The sequence below is a fragment of the Loxodonta africana genome, chromosome 20, assembly GCF_030014295.1.
Source record: "Loxodonta africana isolate mLoxAfr1 chromosome 20, mLoxAfr1.hap2, whole genome shotgun sequence".
Classification (NCBI taxonomy): domain Eukaryota; kingdom Metazoa; phylum Chordata; class Mammalia; order Proboscidea; family Elephantidae; genus Loxodonta; species Loxodonta africana.
In genome coordinates this window covers 45,956,631-45,979,021 of record NC_087361.1, presented here as the reverse complement: position 1 = coordinate 45,979,021, position 22,391 = coordinate 45,956,631, and positions in this window count along the sequence as shown.

Genomic DNA, 22,391 nt, shown 5'->3' with positions numbered 1-22,391 from the left:
ATAAATCCATAAATACTCATAGACACATGCAGACTGTCACCAGTGTCTGAGCTATAAACTACTCTGTAGGTGTAAGGTGTATACGTATCCTGGAGCTACCCAGGTTTCTGGTGAGCAGAGAACTTTTGGCAACAAAGAAATATCTATTTGCCAACACTGAACTCTTCTTAGTGTGTGGCTGTCTCCTGGTTTCTTGCCTTATATCCAGTTTCCAGTTGCTACATGATTATCAAGCACAATAGAAGAACAAAATAAATATGTCCTTAGGTTGATATTTTTCCATTTTTCCACCCAGCAGGTAAACAAACATTCATCAGTTTTCTCACAGTGGGCTCACTTCCAATTTCAAGAAACTGATTACAGAGATTTCTCTGAACCCACTACAGAAAAATGATGTAGGTCCAGTTTACACAGTGGTTACGACCGTGCTGAAACCCCTTTGAGACTTGTCTTGAAATGAAAGCTGTGGAAGAACCCCTGTGTTTCAGTCTGTCACTGGTGTTATGTACACACATCACAGTGCGGTACAGTTCCAGCAGGGCCTTTCCCTCTGAGTTTTGATCTTAGGACTTAAAGTGTTACCCATGAGTTCAACTGATTGCTCAATGTTTTTATTCATTCCTTATAAAACTGCTCTGCAATATAAAGTACACACATAATAGGAATGAATTGACTGCATCATATTCAGACTTCCACTAAGTTAGGTAAGGGAGTCCAGTATCCAAAAGATTTTATTTATATCCACATAAGACCTTAAATATCCAATATTTAGGTAATGAGTATGGTTAGTCATATATGTGTTTGCACTGCTAGATTGTAACTTATTCAAAGCTAGAAAATGTGTCTTCAGAATCTTTTACCAAAAAAAAAATAGTGTATACGTTATGGTGAGTGTTACTGGAAGAAGTAAGTAACAGATCATGTCACTCGTCCAAATTCTAGAATTACTCGCCACATCATGTAATGTAAAAATCAAAGCCCCCACAATTGCACTCAGGCTCCTACAGTCTACTCCTGTACTACACCTCTGACATCTATGCCTATTACTATCCGAAGTGCTCACTCCAGCTACACTGCCCTTTTTGCTCTTTCTTGAGTACATCAGGCCCATTTTTTCTTTAGGACTTTGCACCAGGCAAAGTTGTTAGATACTCTGTTTGGAATACAATTGTTATTGCCATTAGTTGCTGTGGAATAGTCTCTGAGTCATAGGAATCTTATTTGTGTGCAACAGAATGAAATGCTGCCTGGTCCCACACCATCTTCATGGTTTTTGATATGTTTGAGTCCATTATTTTGGCTGTTTTGTCCGTCCATCTCACTGACGACTTCTCTTGTTTTCTCTGAGCCTCTACCAACCATGAACCCCTTTTCTAGCGATTAGTCTTTCTCAATGAAGTGTCCTAAGTCAGTGAGCCAAATTCTCCCCATCCTTGCTTCTAAGGAGCATTCTGGTTGTATTTCTTCTAATACTGATTTGTTTTTTTCCTTTCCAGTTTCACAGAATTTGCAAAATTCTTACTCTGTGTCAGATCCTTGGAGTTATTCTTTACCTGACTTTGTGGAATATAATCCTTGTATATAAACATAATGATACTTAGCCAAAAACTCAGAGAAAGGCAGATGAATATTTCTGACTACACAACTGCCTCTGTAGCAAATATTGGTCTGTCCACCTTGAGTTCAAACAAAAGTTTCATCTATATCAAATTATCTCACATTTCTCTTGAGAAACCCCACCACTCAAAGGCTGTATAACTCAATATAACCTAGATTACACTATTCAAATCAATTAACTTGTTGCAGTAACAGAAGACTAGAGAAGCCCTTAAAAATCATACCCTATTTTCTCGACTTCAGCTGAGTGTGGCACAGTCAAGACCCTTTGACTGGAATTAATCACATGTCACTGCCTAGAAGCAAGGAGAGGTAGAATGTATCCCTCCTATGTGTCCAGCAATATAAACAGAACTAGGTATTGGTAAGAACAACGATGGCTGCTGAACAAGCATTCTCTGTCCTCTGGTCAGTGTGTTGCTCTCATTCTAGTTTATACTCTCGATCAACTATTGGTAAAAAAGCCACTTATGAAACACTTCCTCCTTCTACCAAGGGCTTCTCACTTAGAGCATTTCAGTATATTTTATTCGGTTTCTCTGCTTACAAGCCTCAACACTCTAGTTTTTCTCAGTAATGTTAATTGAATTCCCTTCAGTGTGCTTCTACCTGAATAAATTTGGCACAAATTCTCCAAAGTTTTAAAAATATTATCTATATTTGGGATTTTTTTTAGCCCTATTTTTTATTGTCTTTAATCATTTCTTTAGCTTCTTTCATAAGAGTTTGGAAGAGAGCTTTTAATGTGCCTTTTTTTTTTTTTTTTCAGTTATTGCCAAGAAAGTTTTTGAATTTCTAAAACTCTGTAGAAACATTTACTGCTATTGGCTGCTTTTGAATACCTTAACCACTTTATAGAATTTCTTATTTTGAATAGTTAAATAGATATTTTGGCATTTAACATTTTTGAACTGATAGTAACTGCCCAGAGCATTATAGAAGTCAAAAGTTCACATATAAACTTTCTAGGAGAGTGGTGTGATTCCTTTTGAAGGCACTTAGGAAGATACATTGGCATTCAGGTTGTACATGTAGAGTTAAAAATGCTCTTAAAGGCTTTAAATACATAAAGAGTGATTAAATTTAAAACAACCTCAGAGTCTGTTAGCAAGGATAGTCAACAATAGCAAAGCCTTACTTTAAATAGCAACACATGAAAATGCACATTTCTGGTAAATCAGCGATCTTAAGTCATTATCTTACTTTTCCAAAAATAATCAAAACCAAACCCATTGCCATTGAGTTGATTCAGACTTATAGTGACCCTAGAGGACAGAGTAGAACTGCCCCATAGTGTTTTCAAAGAGCAGCTGGAGGATTCCAACTGCTAACCTTTTGGTTAGCAGCTGAGCTCTTAAACACATAAGTGAAGATGTTGAAAGCTTTTTTTTTTTAATACTACTTTTTTGCTGATAAGTTAAATGTTAAATTACAATTTTACTTTCTAAACAAATATATTCTATCTATCTACCAATTTATATTATAAAATAAACCCAAATAGTTGTGACGAAAAGATTTTTGTACATACGGTCTACATGACCTCATAACCTGAAAGTATGCAGGTACTTAGTTTTAAAACAGTAAATGCTAGACAGAACTTTTTTTAAAATTAATGTTCTACATGTATTTTCATATACAATATACTGTACTTCTCTGAATTCAATTACTAAAAACATTATGTAGATAAAATATCGCACAGTGATTGTAATTAAGAACCACATAACACATTTTAGAATGTCATTTTGTATAAATTTATCACACAAAAAGATGAGGGCTTATATTAAATAAAAATTAATCAAAGACCTAGGCTTAAAAAAAAAAGGAAAAAAACTTAAGTGAATTGGGAAAAATAAAACTAAATCTATAAAAAATAGAAAACCATTTAAGAATTGTAAAATTACTAAATAAGAGTTTTCGGTGACATTGAGCAGCTATCATAGGTTTGTTTGCATGTATTAGTGAAATAATCATTCGTCTTCATTTATTGTGTGGCCATTTTGATATATTTTGAACTACGCAAATATCAAAATAATATTTTGCCTCTTTTGTTCTAAAGAGGTGATATATGAGATTTTTCTTTATCTTTCCACATATGAAGTATGGTTGTATTTTAGTATTAAAGTTGCATTTTAGTATTAAATGGCTGTATTTTTGTATTAAAGTTGGTAATTAAAAATATTTTAGTTTTTTTTTTTTCTGATTTGTACACAGGTGGAACTTTTTCTTATACACTAAACATTCCATTTCAGCTTTGCTTGGAATTTTAAGAGACCAGCTCTCTTAATGAGTCTCCTTACAGCTTGGTGAAATGGAAGAACTATGTCTTTTGTAGTTACAGTTTACGAGGAGTATGTTATGCCTATATGGGCATTAATCAACACCAAATTAAAATGGCCTGATTCAGATGCTTTCTTCTATTATTTATATTTTTGTTAAAGATAGAGGATGAGCTTTAGAAAACTGCTTTTATTGTTGTTAAGATGAGTAATTGCATCTACTTGAATTATATATGTGAATATGCCTTAATAACAATAAAACACTAAAGTCAATTATTATTTAAAAATAATTTCCATTATATAGCTTATTAGAGATAATATTTTTCTCCTTTTTTTCAGGTATTAACACTTACATTCTGATTGCTTTACTTGTAAAGTTTTAAACACACACAGACACCAAAAATTTCTTTGCAAAATGGGTATTGGAGATTAAAATCAAGAACTCTAGAATTAATCCTCCAATGTTGACCATGCAACTCTACAACTTATTAGCTAAGTGATTGGAGTAAATAATTTTGTAAGCCTGTTTTCCCATCTGCAAACTATGAATTATAATAGCAGCTGATTTGTCTGCTCTTGTAAGAATGAATAGGATGTCATATGCAAAACTCAAAGAACACTGCCTGGAAAATTGTATAAACTTAATCCATTGCTAATTATCATTAAGATTATTATCATCTTCAGTGATGATAATAAACCCTGGAATGTCTACAGGGTGTGTCCAAATTTAATCAACTAACAATCACATACCTTGGACATGTTATCAGGAGAGATCAGTACCTAGAGAAGGACATCATGCTTGGTAAAGTAAAGGGTCCCCGAAAAAAAGGAAGACCCTCATAGGATGGGTTGACACAGTGGTTGCAACAATGTTCTCAAGCATAACAACAATCATGAGGATGGTGCAGGACCTGGCAATGTTTCATACTGTTATACATATGGTCACTAAGAGACGGAACTGACTGGGTGACACCTAACAGCAACAACAATAACAATAAATATAGGACTTAAAATTCAGCTCTCCCTGACATGTTAGCCCATAAGAAAGTTGACTGGATATCTATACTCAATATTAAGAAATATGTACATTATGTGATGTTTTATATGTTTTAAAGTCTTAATTTATTCCATAAGTTAAATATTTCTTACATTTGAAGTTATGAATATTTCACAATGGTTAAATTTTTTTGATGAATTTTTTTGCAAAATTTCTGAGTTTGCATAACAAAACAAGTTTGGTGCAGTTTTTCTCCAGAAGCCATGTGGATTAGTAGTAAAATTTGCTAATGCAGTTGTTAGCACATGTTTGTTTTTATTTTGAAACCACGGAGATTATGTCCAAATGGATTTTGCTAGACTCTGAGCTAGTTTCTGAATTGAATCTTGAACTCCTGGCACAGGGAATACTATATGCAAAGGCTCTGTGATGGGAACATGTGTGACAGGTGTAGAGCTGAAGGAAGGCCAACACAGTAGATACCCAGAATGTGTTGGAAAGTAATATGAGATGAATGTGGGGAACTCTGCAGTGGCCAGCCAAGTGTGATCTTGTGAATCCAATGAAAGCTTTTGATATTTATCCTAAAAGAAGTAAAACCCAGCCAGGTTTATAAGCAGGAGAATGATATGAAGACCTGACCAGTTCCAGACTGGGGAACTGACTAAACTAGTGTAATGGCAAATATGGGACAAATCAGAATCTTCCAGATGAAAAATAATGCTATTCTGCACTGCAAATCTATGGGGGAAGTTGAAGAATGTGCATGAGTTTAAGAAATACCAAGAAGTAAATTTCTACCTACAAGCATAAACCCCCCCCCAAAAAGTGAGTATAGATGCAAAAATATTTAATAATCAATTTGACTTGTAATTCAAAAAGAAATATATAAGTATAATTTTTGAATTCAAAAGAGGAGAAAGAGTAAAATAATATAAAAATATTTATCATAGGGATAAAATCAATACACAAATATTTGAATTCCTATGAGCCATTTACTAAGACATATCTATTTGATGGCAGTTCCGTAAAACATACAATATAAAATCAATAAATATAACTGTTATGCTATTTGTGTTGGTAAGTGTTGCTGGTAAGTAGTTCTCCAGAACCAGATAGAAAAATAGCATTTGGGGTGTAAGACAATATTAAGGGTTAACATCTACATAGGGAATTGGGGGGAGGGGGGTGTAGCATTTTAAAACCGTGACAAAGATAGGAAAAATACGTGAGTAAATCCTCAGGAAGTTTTGGAGCTAGTAGTACCTGCCAGAGAGTCCAGCATCGGTGTAAAGGTGTTTGGGCATTATACCACCACTTCACTCAGTCGCTGGATGTGGGTTGCCCTGGGAAAGACATGACTTCAAGCAAGGTAGTTCTCTGCAGTTGAGGAACACCCTGAAGAACTGATGGCTGGAGTCAGTTTGCTGAAACCATGGTTTGTAACTGGACAGCAAGTTTTTCCTTAAGTAGGGATTTGTACAACACATTTCTTCGTTACTGAGTGCTGTGGAGTCTATTTTCGACTCAGAGTGATCCCATGTGATAGGGTAGAGCTGCCCCCATAGTGCCTTCTAGTCTGTAATCTTTTTGGGAGCAGATTGTCTGATCTTTTTTCTTGCAGAATGGCTGGGTGGGTTCAAACTGCCAACCTTTCAACTGTTGTGCTACCAGGGCTCCTTTTCCCTGTCTACCATAGTAAAAAAGAATATCAAAATAATATTAGAGAAAGGAAACCGAATCCTGTAAATTTATATTTCATGACAATGTATGCATCAGTAGGTGGGTCTCTGGGACCCCATAATGGGCACTTTAAATAATTATAGAAATTACCTAAAAAACCCTCTCATACCCCCATACAAGCACCTAGGGATAGGGAAATAACTAAATGAAATACCGAAAATAGCCAAAAATGGATAATTATACACGGAAATACCATGAATAAGTGAAATTGTGATTCTCTACACAAAAATTGCTTGCCTTAAATATTTTTATTTTTCCTAAACATGGAGAGTTGAAAGAAGTGCAAGATTAATTTTAGACTCTCAGTTTAACATTTAAAGTCACAGGTGAATTGATGCTCCGCTCCAACGCTACCTAATTTTTACTCTTTTTTATCTCCATATCAACCTCCGTTAAACTTGATTATCCAATTTCCTATCGATCCCCATCCTCTAGCTGATTGTTCAGGCAGAAACCTCTGTTAGCTCTATTCATTTCTTCTCAGAGAGTCTAGATTCTGCCATTCCTTTGGGCTTCAGCTAAGGCTGCCAGTACTTTACCTGCTCCATAAACTCCTCTAAAGTATAGAAGCTCTCCCAATACCTTTTGAATTCACACACACCTGTAGATACCAGGCATTCGATATACTGAAATTGAAGATGAAATAAGTCGTTTGCTTTTTTTTAATACTCAGCCAAGAGAAATATTCTAAAGTTGTGGCTTCAGATATGTCACTTAATTAAACAATTTACAAAAGAATTACTCAATGTTTAAATTTATTTCACAAATTAAAATGGCACCAAATTTAACATAAGTTTATTTTCAGATTTTATTTCTGAAGGGGGGCAAGGTATTTTTTGGGTCCTGTCAGCCTTAGATGCCCTCAGTCTAACTGACCTCCCATATGAAGCTGGTATCTCTTTGTAGCAGTAACTCACTAATTTTTAAAAGGATATTTTCTAAGACTCAGTTCTTTAAAATATTTAATGTCATCTTGAAGCAAAGAGTAATTAAAAAAAAAGATCATCTGAGAAGTTTAAGTCATTGTTTGACAGGTGAAGGTATTTGCTTTGCTCTAAGAAGGTCAGAGAAAAAAAGCAGGATATTAGGGGATAACTTATAAACATGAGATATAGTTTAAGTGGAAACCCTGGCGGTGTAGTGGTTAACTGCTACAGCTGCTAACCAAAGGGTCCGCAGTTCGAGTCCTCCAGGCACTCCTTGGAAACTCTATTGGGCAGTTCTACTCTGTCCTATAGGGTTGCTATGAGTTGGAATGGACTCGACAGCACTGGGTTTGGTTTGGTTTTTAGTTATAGTTTAAATAATCTTGATTCTTTCAAAGTTCTTTCCAATGTTCCGATGTTTCAATATGTGATGCTTGCTTTTGTCCCAACAACCACTATTTTTTTAAATTTATTGACTTTAATATTTAATATTTTACAAGGTATTGATTATTGCCTACTCCTCCATATTTATAGCTGTAGAATATTGTCATAAATATACTTGCTGTGCTTAAAATCAGTTAACAATTTTCCCATTGAAATGCTTTTTTTGCTTGTAAACACAAAATTTTTAAAAATTGTTTTTAAATATGTTTTTATCCAAATGAACTTTTCCCCAAAGCCCACCAAAATTACAAACATATTTACCTCACTATGATAAGCACCATTGTTTCTGAGAGCTACACCTTGCAAACTGAAAAAAATATATATATAGCAACCTCACCCCAAAAAGATAAACACCTGCTGCACCCTAAAGTTATAAAAAAATTACATGAACTATGGTGTAATAGAAAAGATGAATGTGGTGTAACCAATCAGAAGCTGGATGATGCAATTGCAAGCCAATAGTTTGTGGGCATGTGTTAGTGCCCTAGCCCCAATTAGCACATCAGCCTAACTTGCTCAACCATTTCTGTAACTGACTGGTTCCTGACAAACTATATGCCAAACAAACCCTGTTCAGATTAGGGTGAAACCATCTAGACACCCTGGCTGGGATCAAGTGGTGACTGATTGACAAGTCCCTCAAAAATTAGTGCCTACCTCTCCTTATTATCCTTTGCTTGCTCACAATTGCTACCTGGTTCAGGAAAAAATCAGAGAGTGATTTGTTTAACCTAAGTGATATTCTCATACAATGTTCTCTTGATATTGCCCTCTCCGTGATTCCTTGAGCACAAAATATAGTTTTTCACCTAAGGTTTTATTGCCCATTTATAACAAGCTTCATTTAGAAGCTCAGTGTTGGTTGTCCTATATAGGCCACAAATACCATAGGAAATATTTTACGGAATTAGAATCACTAAGGGAAAAGACATAATAGAATGCTGAAATAATTAAGGTCACACTTAGGGCCAAGTGTCAGTACTTAAGAATTAAAGGTGAATACATTATTTTAAGGAAAGGGTAAGTCAGAGTGGCAGCCAGGAAGATAGGTACAATCCCTGAGAGCTATGGGGATTGTTAGTTAAACATGGTGTTCCCAGGGTCAAGACAAATGGGTGACAAACAAGGGTATTGCTCAATCTGTGCAAATACTAGAAATTAATAATGGTACTTCCTCTCTGAGATTACCCTATCCCTTGGATAGAATGTTTATTGGTCTTGGTGACTTCCCCAGATTCTCATCCTTTGGTATTCTGAGACACTGGGCATCGTGTGCTTCTCAGGTTATGACTGCCAGACTATTCCATTGACTGCTATAGTTATCAGGGGATTAACAAGAGAGAGATTATTGTTCAATAGATAAGTAACTTAGTCTCTATTGTCTTGATGACATTACAATATCCTGCAAGTGAAATAACTAAAATTTAGGGCAATTATGAATACTCATTTCATGGGATCAAATAATCAGGTATGTTGTGGTAAGCCTTCACTATGTAAATTTATCAAACATGGAAATATAATGCATCTGGCTAAATTGACTGTCCCCTGATTAAAAACAGTATTTTTAACTCATAATGCAAAATATCATTTTTTTTGCATAACTTAACACTATTTGAAGTTTTCGTTTTAATTGTCAATGTTTACCTAAAAAGAAAAGTCCCTGGGTGAAGCATCCCTGGGTGATGCTAAACTCAGCGTTGGCGGTTAGAGCCCACCCAGCCTGCAGTGCTGCTGTGACACCTGGATGAGGTCACCATGAGCCAGAATCAACTTGACAGCAACTAACAACAACTTAAAAGAATGTACGTCCACAAGAAAGTAAAACACAATCATTCATTTTATTATGGTTCATAATTGAAAAAACATGTTTTTGAGTAAGAAATATGAAAAAAAATATATCCTTAAAAATCTTTTGCATGATATTCATTTTCTAGGGTACCCTAATTTTCTAGTAGTGCCAAAGAATGGAATACACAATTATAGTTACAAGCCTGCTTTATACTCCAGGTGCTGAGTTTACTTTGCGATAGAAGAGTAATTGAATGACTTAAAAATGCAGATTAAAGTAAGATAGGCCTTTTCATCACAGGTGTTTTTTAATTCTTAATATCTACCTGAAATGATTAGCCCTGATTTGTATTTTTGTTAAATAAAAATAAGTGCATTTTAATCAGGAAACATTTGTTAGTAAAAAAAAATTATTTTTTACTGATAACAATTCCTAATTTTTAAAAATTATTTTTTTCCTGGAACTTCAATGTTTGTGTCAAACAATTATCATTGAGTTATGTTAAGTAGTTACCACTTATAATACTTGTAAATTTAGAATTTATATGCATACCAAAACAAACCCACTGGCTTCAAGTAGACCTTATGGGGTTTCCCGGGCTTAAACCTTTATAGAAACAGATTGCCACATCTTTCCCCCATGGGGTGGCTGGTGTTTTCAAACCGCTGACCCTTTGGTTAGCAGCCAAGTGCTTAACTACCGCGCCACCAGGTCTTCTTCTTAAATGCATGGTGTTATTAAAAGAATTTATACATCTAGTTTGTCTGAATTCTTAGTGTCCAAAGATAATTTATATCTCCTTATATAAGGAACTTAAATTTCAACTATATATTTTAAAGAATTATATTTCCATACTTTATTAAAACTTGATCCTTTATCACACAATCGATATGGCGTTAGCACTCCTTCCCACCCCCAATTATCTTATGGGATGGAACTTAGTTACTAGACTCTCAGGAGTTAATTTAAGAATGACAACAGTTCTGGTGATCTCCTCTGTTTCCCAAAGTGTTCTTCAAGCCAAAGACATCTACTATAGAGGGTCGGGTATATCTCGGTCTTAGTTGGTATTCTAGACCCTATTCTATGGGCTCAAGCATAACAATGATTGTGAGGATGGTGCAGGACCAGGAAGTGTTTCATTCTGTTGTACATAGAATTGCTATGAGTTGCCTCGATGGCGCCTAACAATCTAACAAGAGCATTCTAGAGTTATTATAACATAGACTTCAATTAATCTTAGCCCACATACAGAAAATTTACTGTGTAATAATACTAAATAGCTTAAAAGATGTAAGGTGCTTGGATTGAAGTCCTACTTTATCTTATACTTGATGTACAAGCCTTAGAAAAATTGTATAACCACTGTAAGCTTTGACTTTTTTCTTCTGTAAAATGGGAATAATGAAAAATAATATTTAACTCAGGACTGGTATAATATTTAAATAAAACAATATGTGAAAAACATATATTGAAGTATCTGACATGCTATTGATGCTAAGGAAATGTTTGTAATTATGTTTACAATTTAAAATATTTTTTTAGACTTGGATAAACCGAAGCTCCCACTTTCAGCATTTATTTCCTGTTTCCTGGCACCTCGGCTCTCAGTTTCTTCCTGATTCTCTCTAACCCAGTGTAGGCCAAAGCAAGTCTTGTGTTTCCTTCCTAAACAAAACAAAACAAAAGACACAGTTGGGATATTAGCAGATAAGCAAAATAACTTCTAAGGACTTAAGACACAGTTTCTCCTGGTATTACTTTCATGTTGTCAGGAAAAAGGACAAACTATCCTAGAAGGATTTGTTTGGATTAATTGCTTAGCAGTTATATAGTGCGCTTCTCATCCCCTGTCAGGGGCTTTCCCAGGATTCACCAGTGATGTTATGGATTTTATGAGTGTATGACTTGGAATCGACTGGAGGGCACTGGGTTTACTGGGTTCATTACCTCTGACAACTTGCTTCACTCAGGCTCTTAACGCAGTCCGGGTGGGCCTCAGTTGTATTTTCACTTACGTAGGCACTCCTTGGAAACTATGGGGCAGTTGTACTCTGTCCTATAGGGTCGCTATGAAGCAGAATCGACTCGGTGGCACTGGGTTTGGTTTTTGGTTTTTTAGGTCCACCAAAACGTTTTTTCATCAAAAAGAAAGAATCTATTTTGCTTTCTTTTGTTCTTTCATGCCTAGTGTATTTCTTATTTAACTTCTGTACAGCATTTTTCTGGAAACCCTGGTGGCCTAGTGGTTAAGTGCTACGGCTGCGAATCAAAGGGTGGGCAGTTGAAATCCGCCAGGTGCTCCTTGGAAACTATGCGGCAGCTCTACTCTGTCCTATAGGGCCGCTATGAGTCGGAATGGACCCCATGGCACTGGGTTTGGTTTTGTTATAGCATTTTTCTGACTAGTGATATTTTATTTTTTCAAGTCTGCTTGATTTGACTATTATCTCATAGAAGACAAAACCGTAACCTAATCACCTTGTTTTTCTTAGCACAGTGTCTGAATCATAATAGGTGCTCTATGAATGTTTAAATAGCTCACTTTGTTTTAGAATATTTCTTGCTTGTAGAACATTTTATAACATATTCTTCATTTACATAGAGATAAAAAACTTTACTAATCTTTATTTTCACTTTGTTATATGGCAAAAGCAGTATTTTATAAGGCTGAAAAGATACAAGAATTTTCTTTTCTATTAAGATTAAAAGCTTATCAAAAACTGAATGTTAATTTTCTGTTTATCATCATATATTTCAAAGCAGGTTAGAGTTTATATATTAGCTTTAGTACATGCGTCAACTGTTCCAGCCAAGTGATTAGAATAATTTCTACTTACAGTTTATGTACTTACGTAACAATGCACAAAAGTAGCATAGGTTCGAGGATAGTAATTTGCAGCCTAATTACTTGATATTATCTACTTTCCAACAGATATATTTCCACTAGCATGTGCTCAAATGACATGGACACAAACAGAAACTTGGCCATAATGAAATCAGTCTCACGTGTCTACCAGTGTGTCACAGTCTTGTCTAACCCATTCTGATTATGTGTGGGTGAAACTTGAGACTTGATTCTAACCAACAGCGAACTAATACAGACGTTGGTACAAGGGAGTGGAATACTGATGCAACAAATATTTAAAATGTGGGTCAAGATTAGAACAATTTTGAGGAGCACAATAGAGAAATCCTAAATCACCATGAACAGATAATTTAAAGACGTTTGGATGTTAAAGGCTCTGCTGTGAGGGCTCAACAGGAAGTGAAGAGCATATTACCAGACACTAGAAGAAGGGAAGACTTTGTTAGTAGTGGCTAGAAACTTAGTAAAATTGTGGTCCTGAGCTTGTGTAGAAAGCAGAATTTGTAAGTGATGGGTGTGGCTATATAGGTCAGGAAATTCCACAGCAAGACGTTGAAGGTGCGGCTTGATGTCTTCTTGTGAGAAGAGAGAACAAAATTGAAAGAAGAACTGTTAAACAAAAAGGAACCAGATATTTTGAAAATTCTGTTTCTCCAGACAACAAATGATAGTAAAATTAGGAGAATCACTGACAGGAAAGCATGTTCTAGAGAAAAGACAGAAAATATGATTATATGACTTTACAATCTTTTTCTAAAGCATCAGAATAAAAGGTCAGAGTATTTATTCACACAATGGACCTTTAAGACATTAAGAGGGTGATCCACAGATCTTCTCAATCAAACCAGAAGGTGTGTAGGATGCTTAAGGCTATTGTCCTTGAAACATCTCAGCAAGAGGTCAAGGTAGAGAAGAGGTTATTTCAGAAAGACCTTTAATCATGGCTGTCATCTAATGGAGTTAAGGCTGGTAAAATCCATGAAAAGTCCACAAACTCATTGAGAAAATGACTTCTACAGAAAAATTGCCAGTTGGACTAAGAGGAGCAGAAAGCAAACAAAATTAAAGAAAATTTTCACACTCCAAGATTTTAATGGTAACTGGCTGATAAAACCACTGAACCATGAACATGTGCTAACTTTAATAAAAAAGGAATACTGAATGGATGGAACCAGGAACTCAGAAAGCATAACAGAAAAGCAAGGATCAATTTTCCCTGAGATTAAAATCTCATTAAGGAACTCCAACTGGAGCTAGCCCAGCTGTATTTCAGGACACTTATGGTCCAGTGACTCCTTTTTTTTATCTTTTATTTCTTCCCTTTTTGAGTTGGAATGCGTATGGCTGTTATCCTATGCCTACCCCACCATTCTATGTGTTTGAGGCATAAAACTACTTAGTTTTACAGATCCACAGATGTAGGGAAATTGTGCCCCAAGAGTTATATTTAACAGTTTACAGTAAGAAGCCTCCCCTATACCTGAAACAGGTGTAGATGATAAAATTTTAGACTTTGAGCTGATGCTGTAATAGGATGAGACTCTATGAGTCATAATCAACCTGATGGCAACAGGTTTGACTTTTGGGGGGGGGGTGTTGGGGGTGGGAGAAATGTATATTGCATTTGGTTTGAAACTTTGGACAAGACGGGGCAGAATGTCACCTAAGGTGACCTAAGGTGACCCCCAATGGGCCACATGCGTGTATAATCCCCTCCCGTTATAGTGGAGGCAGAAGCTGACTTATTTCTAACCAATATAGCACAACTTCAGTGATTTCTCCAAATCTTCATAATTCACTGAAATTATTCTACTGTATAAAATCCACAGTTTGGCTCTGCAGAGTTATTATGAATGGACAGGGACCATTTTAAGCAGATAAAATAGAGGGTACATGATCCAGTAACATATAAGTTTATTGTCTATTCAAGACACTAATTAGTTAAGTCTAGCTGGACCATATGTTGCACAGAATGAAGGTAGGAGAAGATAAGAGGTGAGCGAACACCCAAAGCCAACATCGATTTTAACTTTCTTTCAGATTGAAAAATTTGACTTCACAGTGAGAATAGTAGAAGACTTATGAGCACAGATGTAAATAATGAGATTTTCTGCTCTACAAATGTGTCAGCCAATACGTTAGCTGATTAAAATTAAATAAAATTAACATATAGATTCTCAGCTGCACTAATTACATTTCATGTGCTCAGCAGTCATATGTAGCTCGTATCAACCATATAGGACAGTGTATCTATAGAATACTAATGTCATAAAAGAAATTGTATTGGCAAGCACTGGTCTAAGAAGATAACTTTACCTGCAAGCTTGAGTATGGATGGGACAGGGTAAAGAAGAGCCAGTGAAAGTAATGTAACAAACGACATGATCTAGTGCAAAGTTTGTGGTAACAAGAGTAGGAATGGAAAGAAGAAATTATTAAAGATGCCAAAATCAAGTAATTAGAACATAGATGTCGAGACCAAAAACCAAACTCGTTGCCATCGAGTCCAAAACAGGGGAGAAAAAACTGTTGAAAACTGTTGGTAAATCTAATATAATGTGAGAGTTCTCTATACCTTGAACTTTATTTTTATACATTTAAGTGATGATAAACCGAAACCAAACCCATTGCCATTGGATGAATTCTGACTCATAGTGATCTTATAGTATGAAATCAGAATGTAAGCCTCTTTCTGAGTATACCGCTGCTATCGCGCCAGAATTCTTCACTGTGTGCATTACAGTACTTTCTATCCTGTGAGATAGATCTTCAGGAATTGATCAGTCTTTGCCTCTCACTGCCTACTATTTCCTGCCTCATGAAGGGCTCTCCGTAGGTATTTGTGGCATGAATAGATATATAAATTAAGTGTATAATTTATGAATAAAATTTCAATAATCAAAGCAGATAAATAATTTTGTTGAGACCTTTATAGCTGTATTTTTATTATTTGAAGTATCCTGACATAATTATATAAAAGTTTAATCAATAACTTTTGAAAAAACTCATAATTTATTGTATTACTGTATGAGGAAATATTTAATTCTTGAAATCCCTGGTTGTACAGTAGTTAAGTGCTACAGCTGCTAACCAAAGGGTGGGCAGTTCAAATCTGCCAGGCACCCCTTGGAAACTCTATGGGGCAGTTCCACTCTGTCCTATAGGGTCGCTATGATTTGGAATCAACTTGACGGCACTGGGTTTTGGGGGTTTATTTAATTCTTAAGTAATTAGTGTGTCCCACAATATTCTACTTACAAGAAGTCTGCTACTTTGCTGATTGATCCAAAATAGACAAAAATACCAAGTTTTTTTTTTTTTCCTTTTTATCTCTTACTATATTTGTATCATTTTCGACATATTCTATGTAATAGGGAGAAATCGAATCTCAACAAATTAGGAATATTTGAAATAATACAGAAGTTCGTATACTATATATCCATGAGTAACCTGTCCTTTTTTGTCTTCTTTTCTTGTTGTTTATCTATCTTTAAAAAATAAAACAAACAAACAATCAAATAAACATTGCCATTGAGCTAGTTCCAACTCATAGCAGCCCTGTAGGACAGAGTAGAACTGCCCATACGGTTTCCAAAAAGCAGCTCGTGGATTCAAACCACTGACCTTTTCTTTGGCAGCTGAGTTCTTAACCACTACACCACCAGAGCTCTTATCTTTAAGATGCTGAATTACATCACCAATCACCTACGTGAAAAGAGAAACTACTTTGATTTTTCTTTGATGCACTATGTATTAAAGATAGCTTGTTTTTACCGGAGTGTAGAATTGGAGAGAAAGATTCTCCAGGCAACATGCTTATTGATTTTATTCAAGGAGAATACCTTCTTAATATTACTTGCTGAGACACATCACTATAGGAAGAATATAAAGAGGTCAAGACCTCTTACAGAATAGTTATCTAACGCCAAAATCACGTAATTAGAACATAGATGTAGAGACCAAAAACCAAACTCGTTGCCATTGAGTCCGAAACGGGGGAGAAAAAACAGTTGAAAACTGCTGGTAAATCTAATATAATTGTGTTATTTTTGACATATTCTATATAATAGGGTAGAAATTGAATCTCAATAAATTAGGAATATTTGAAATAATACAGAAGTTCGTGTAGTATATATCCATGAGCAAACTGTTCTTTTTTGTTTTCTTATTGTTTATCTATCTTTAAAAAATAAAAACAAACAAACAAATAAACATTGCCATTGAGCTAGTTCCAACTCATAGCAACTCTACAGGGGTTGCTATGACAATATTGTAAGGAAAATAGAACATCTTTGCTGTCATTATTATCATATTTAGGGCTTAATTGTGCCCAAAGGTTTTTTTCTGTGTCTCTCTACAATCACATTTGCAGGAGAATTTTGGAGGAAAGGGTAATATTTTGCTGTCTTTTTCTTTCCAGTGAAATTCTTTTCTCCAAAATATGCTTACTCCAAAACCACGTTATTTCCAGCTTCCAAAACATTTCTAATAGAATAAGCCCAAAGAGGCAGGTTTTATGCAGATTCTGAATGAATTCTTATCACTGACATCTTGAATTAACTATCTTACAAATACAACCTAATCATAATATCATTCAGGTTCTCATATAATTACTGAAAAAAACAATGAGGATATTGATTCTGTGACTATATTTCATATGTAAAAAGATTCCCAAATATCACTTGAAATTTAGACTTTTTGGTTTTTTAAAAACCTGTGGGGGAAAAAAATGAATTGTTTTCTCTGGCAGATCCAATTTGATTTCCTTACAAATTTTTCCTCATGTTTGGTAACCAATATTATTAGGTCTTTATTGGTCATAGAAAACCTAAAGTTCTTCTCTGAAACAAATCTATAATCTTTGTTTTGTAAAATCTTTAATTATTTTAAAAATGCATTATTTTCGAGTTTCCATCCATATTTTTCTTTTCTCTCTAAAACACTATTAAAGCTTGAGGTAGTGCATGGACCCTTTTAAAAGAATGGATGCACAATTTGATATAAGCCACACCAGAATATATAGTATAGAGAAGTTATCTTTAAACAGTATTGTAATTAAAATCCAAGTTATTTTCATAAAAGAATGATGATGGTTAGAATTATTATTAGAAATTCAAAATGAAAACATGCTATAGGTTTGCCAACTCTCACAATGGAACACTGTTCTTCATAAATTCTCCTGCTTCTAATTTCTGTGTTCACATAGTTAGTAAATAAAAGTAGCAGAAAAACAAAACAAAATTAATAGTGCCTATTTTTATCCAATGGTTGGTTAAGAGCTATGGCTGCTAACCAAAAGGTCAGCAGTTCAAATCCACCAGCTGCTCCTTGGAAACTGTACTAGGTAGTTGTCCTCTATCCTATAGGGTCACTATGAGTCAGAAGCCATTTGACAGAAATGTTTGTTTGTTGTTCTTGTTGTTTTTTTAATCCAATATGTACAGGCAGCACTCCTTGACTCTCTCTTTTTCTTTGACTTTCTCTCAGTTTTTATTTTCTTGCCATTTTTCTTCTTTTCTTTTATCACACATACCCATTAACTTTTGTTTTACCTCATCATATTGTGCAATTGAATAAAGTTACTATTTTTTCTTTGAGATATTTAATTTATCATGCCAGCTCCTTTTTTAAAATAAGTTCAATATTTTATATTTTTCTCAAAAAATTACAAAATTATAATTTGATGAAATAGAACATAAATTCTAGAGTTAGAAGTGCATGTCTTGAATTATGTTCGTAATCTGATATTCAGTAATTTTATCTGCAATGTGTGATGATTGAACTCCTAACCCACAGGATTACTGTGATCATAAAATATCTGTGATTTAAAAAATCTTGCAAAACATAAAAGCTATAATTATATTACTCTCTTAGTTTTCTAGTGATGCTTTAACAAAAATACAATAAGTGGGTAGCTTTAAAATACAGAAATTAATTTTTTCAGAGCTTTGGAGGCTAGAAGTTCAAATCAGGGCAACAGCTCCAGGGGTGGGTCCTTCTTTACCAGTGTCACTGGGTGATTCTTGGGGTTACTTGGCTTATAGACAGTGTTCAAATAGTCTCTTCCTCCTGTGTGTATATCTGTGTCTATAAAAAAATACCCCCTTTATAAAACACTACTCTGAAGGATTAAGTTTATATTTTTCTATTTTAGATAGGCAATATGATTGCTATCACATTTTTACTTGACCTAGCATACTTACCATACTAGTCTTTTTTCCTGTTGGTATCTACGGCAATTTTGTTGTTGTTGTTAAGTGCCATCGAGTCGGTTCCAACTCACAGTGACCCTATGTACAACAGAAGGAAACACTGCCCTGTCCTGCACCATCCTCACAATCATTGTTATGCTTGAGCAAATTGTTGCAGCCACAACATCAATCCATCACATTGAGGCTCTTTCTCTTTTTTGCTGACCCTCTTCTTTACCAAGCATGATATTCTTTTCCAGGGGCTGATCCCTGCTGATAACATGTCCATCCTTGCTTCTAAGGAGCTTTCTGGGTGTATGGTGAAAACATGCAACCCAGTCACACACACCTCTCCTGACTCGAAACCACACAGTATCCCCTTGTGCTGTCCAATGCACAGGTTCCTCATAAGCACGACTAAGTGCTCTGGAATTCCCATTCTTTACAATGTTATCCATAATTTGTTATGATTCGCACAGTCGAATGCCTTTGCATAGTCATGTGACAATTGGGCCCCTCCAAACAGCCCAGCCTCACCATTTTAATCCTCACTCTCACTAATGTCTCAATACCCATCTGTTCAATCAAGCTTCCTTAATATACATCTAAGAGTTCCCGTCCATTTTTACTGGTGGTGTAAAACTCTTATTCAAGTTGTTCCTTGGTCTTCTCTGTTTCATGCTGTTTTTTCTTGAAAGTAATCTTTACATTACATCTTGTGAATCTATGGTATTTTATAAAGAAAAACTACTAAGATATTATTTGTTATGGAGTTATCATCCCCATGATACCTCTTGTACTTTGAATGCCTTCTGCACCTAACTATGCATTTTTATTGCCTTAAGATATTTGTATTAAGTTATATGTGTTCATTGTAATCCCAATCCTATATCAGAAGGTTTATATTGTGTCAAAATCAGTGAGTTATTTCTGTAATTTATATGAAGATGTAAAGAGCCAAGATAATCTTTGAGAAGAAAAGTCTATACAACCTAAAGTACTTGATATTAAGACAATGTTGTATTGTCATGATAGTTGATGGGACTTATTAATGAGATTAAGTAGTCTAGAAAGATTCTTATAAATTAATCATTCCCTGATATATGACACGTGAAACACTTCTGTGCGATGGTGAAATTATGCACTTTTCAATAAATGGTGTTGGGTCAATATGATATTTACATGGAAGAAGAAATAATATTGACCCAAACTCATAGAATACACAAAAAGCAACTTCAGATATATTTTGTTCTGAATATGAGAAGTAATGTAATAATGTTTTTAGGATAAGAGGTAGGAAAATACCTTTATGATCTTAACATAGGGAAATACTTTTACATTATAGTAAAAAAGGTGCTGAGTATAAGGGGAATTGATAAATAAATCTACATTTAAATGAAAAATATCTGTTCATCAAAATATACCATAAATGGAATGAAAAACAAACAAACAAAACTCACAACGTGTTCTGGAAGACAATAATATATCTAAAAAGGGACTCATTTCCAAGATGTGTGTGTGTTTATGTATGTATATATATGTAAAAGAAAGCCCAGCATCAATAGGCAAAATTCTGTATGAAGCAGTTCACAACCAGTCTATCTAAATGGCACATACATATAAAAAAGTGCTTAGCTCTATTATCCATAAAGGAAATGTAAATTAAACATTTAGATAAAACAACTAAATGTCCACTAGAGTACTTAGAACAGAGACATCACTAGGAAGTGTAGGGGGTGTGGCCACACCGATGACACTATAAGAGGAGGTGACACCAAAATGACTACCTATAAAATTTTTGTGCAGTATTTCAGCAGAAATTTATTATTTTTTATAAAAATATCCCTTTAGTTAGTTATAACAAGAAAATCGTTTTTCATAAGCCAAGCTTACATGTATCAATATACCTACAAGGCTAAAACTCTATGCTAATTTACTTTTTGAACCTTCTAATCCACTCTGGTCAGAGGTGTCATTATCACTTAATTACAATGAGCCTTCAAATCATGTGGCTTTGTCTGCTGGCAGTATAACCACATGTTGTTGTTTTTGTTGCTGCAGGTGTTCTTATAGTGGATGATTTCTGATGTTTTAGTTACAGTTTCATGGTAATTAGTATCTGTGAATTCATGTCAATACCTTTTTAGAGAATGAGTAGTAATTAAAGGAAAAGAAAGGAGAATACTTCTGCTCAGTTACTAATATAATAATGTTACAATGTTGAAAGTTCTTACAAAACATTTCTTGTTACTATTCATATAATCTAAGAAATATTACATTTACACAATTTACAACTATATTTATCACATATTATCCTATGATTAGAATTTATAGTAAACTTTACTAAAGATTCTGTATGGCCTGGTACAGGAGGAAGTCCATGGGGGGTGACACCATAAGTTACTACACTGGGTGACACCAGCCCTAGTGACACCACTGGCTTAGAGCTAAATAAAAGAGAAACATTTAAAAAGATGGATAAAACCAATTGTTGGCTAGAATATAAACAATCTAGAACCCTTAGTTATTATTTGTGAAAATGTAAATTGGTACAATTATATAGTAGCTTTGGAAAACAATATGACCCTGGCTAATCTTTTTTTTTAGTTTTAAAGCTACAGGAACCCTGGTGGTGCAATGGGTAAGTGCTTGACTGCTAACTGAAAGGTCAGCAGCTCTGACCCTCCAGTGGCTCCATAGAAGAAAAGACTTGGCGATCTGCTCCTATAAAGATCACAACCTAGAGAACCCTATGGGGCAGTTCTACTCTGTCCTATAGGGTCACTATGAGTTGAAATCGACTCTGACACACAATAAACCAAACAAACAAACCCACTACTGTAGAGTCGATTCCAACCCATAGCGATCCTATAACAACAGCTAAATTTATATGTACATAAACCTGTACAACAGGAATTGTACTCTTGACTTCTATACAAAAGAAGTATGCAATTACGTTTACCAAATTATATTCAAGAATGTTTATAGCATCATTACATTCATAATAAGTCAAAATTAGAAACAATCCACGAACGATAAAATGGATAAATATGTACTTTGGTGGATTCATGAAAAACCAAAACAAACCAAATCAATTGCCATTGAGTCAATTCCAACTCATGGCAACCTCCTGGTTCTTGACTGTAAAATTTATGGAATCAAATCGCTAGAGCTTTCTCCCATGACACTGCTGGGTGGGTTCAACCCGCAACCTTTAGGTTACTAATGGAGCACAAAACATTTGTGTCATGCAGGGACCATTAGTATGTAAAAGAAGGAGACAAAGTTTTAAACTTCTTTTCTCTGTAGGTAGGCCTAGATTTTAAGCAAATTTCTCATTGCAGACTTATATATTTATACTGGATAATAGAATCCAATATTAGCATTTCTAAAAATTTTGATTATTTTGTTGTTGAGAATATACACAGCAAAAAAAATCAACAGTTTCTGCATGTCCAATTCAGTGACATGGATTACATTCTTTAAGTTGTGCAACCGCTTTCATCCACCTTTTCTGAGTTGTTCCTCCTCCATTAACA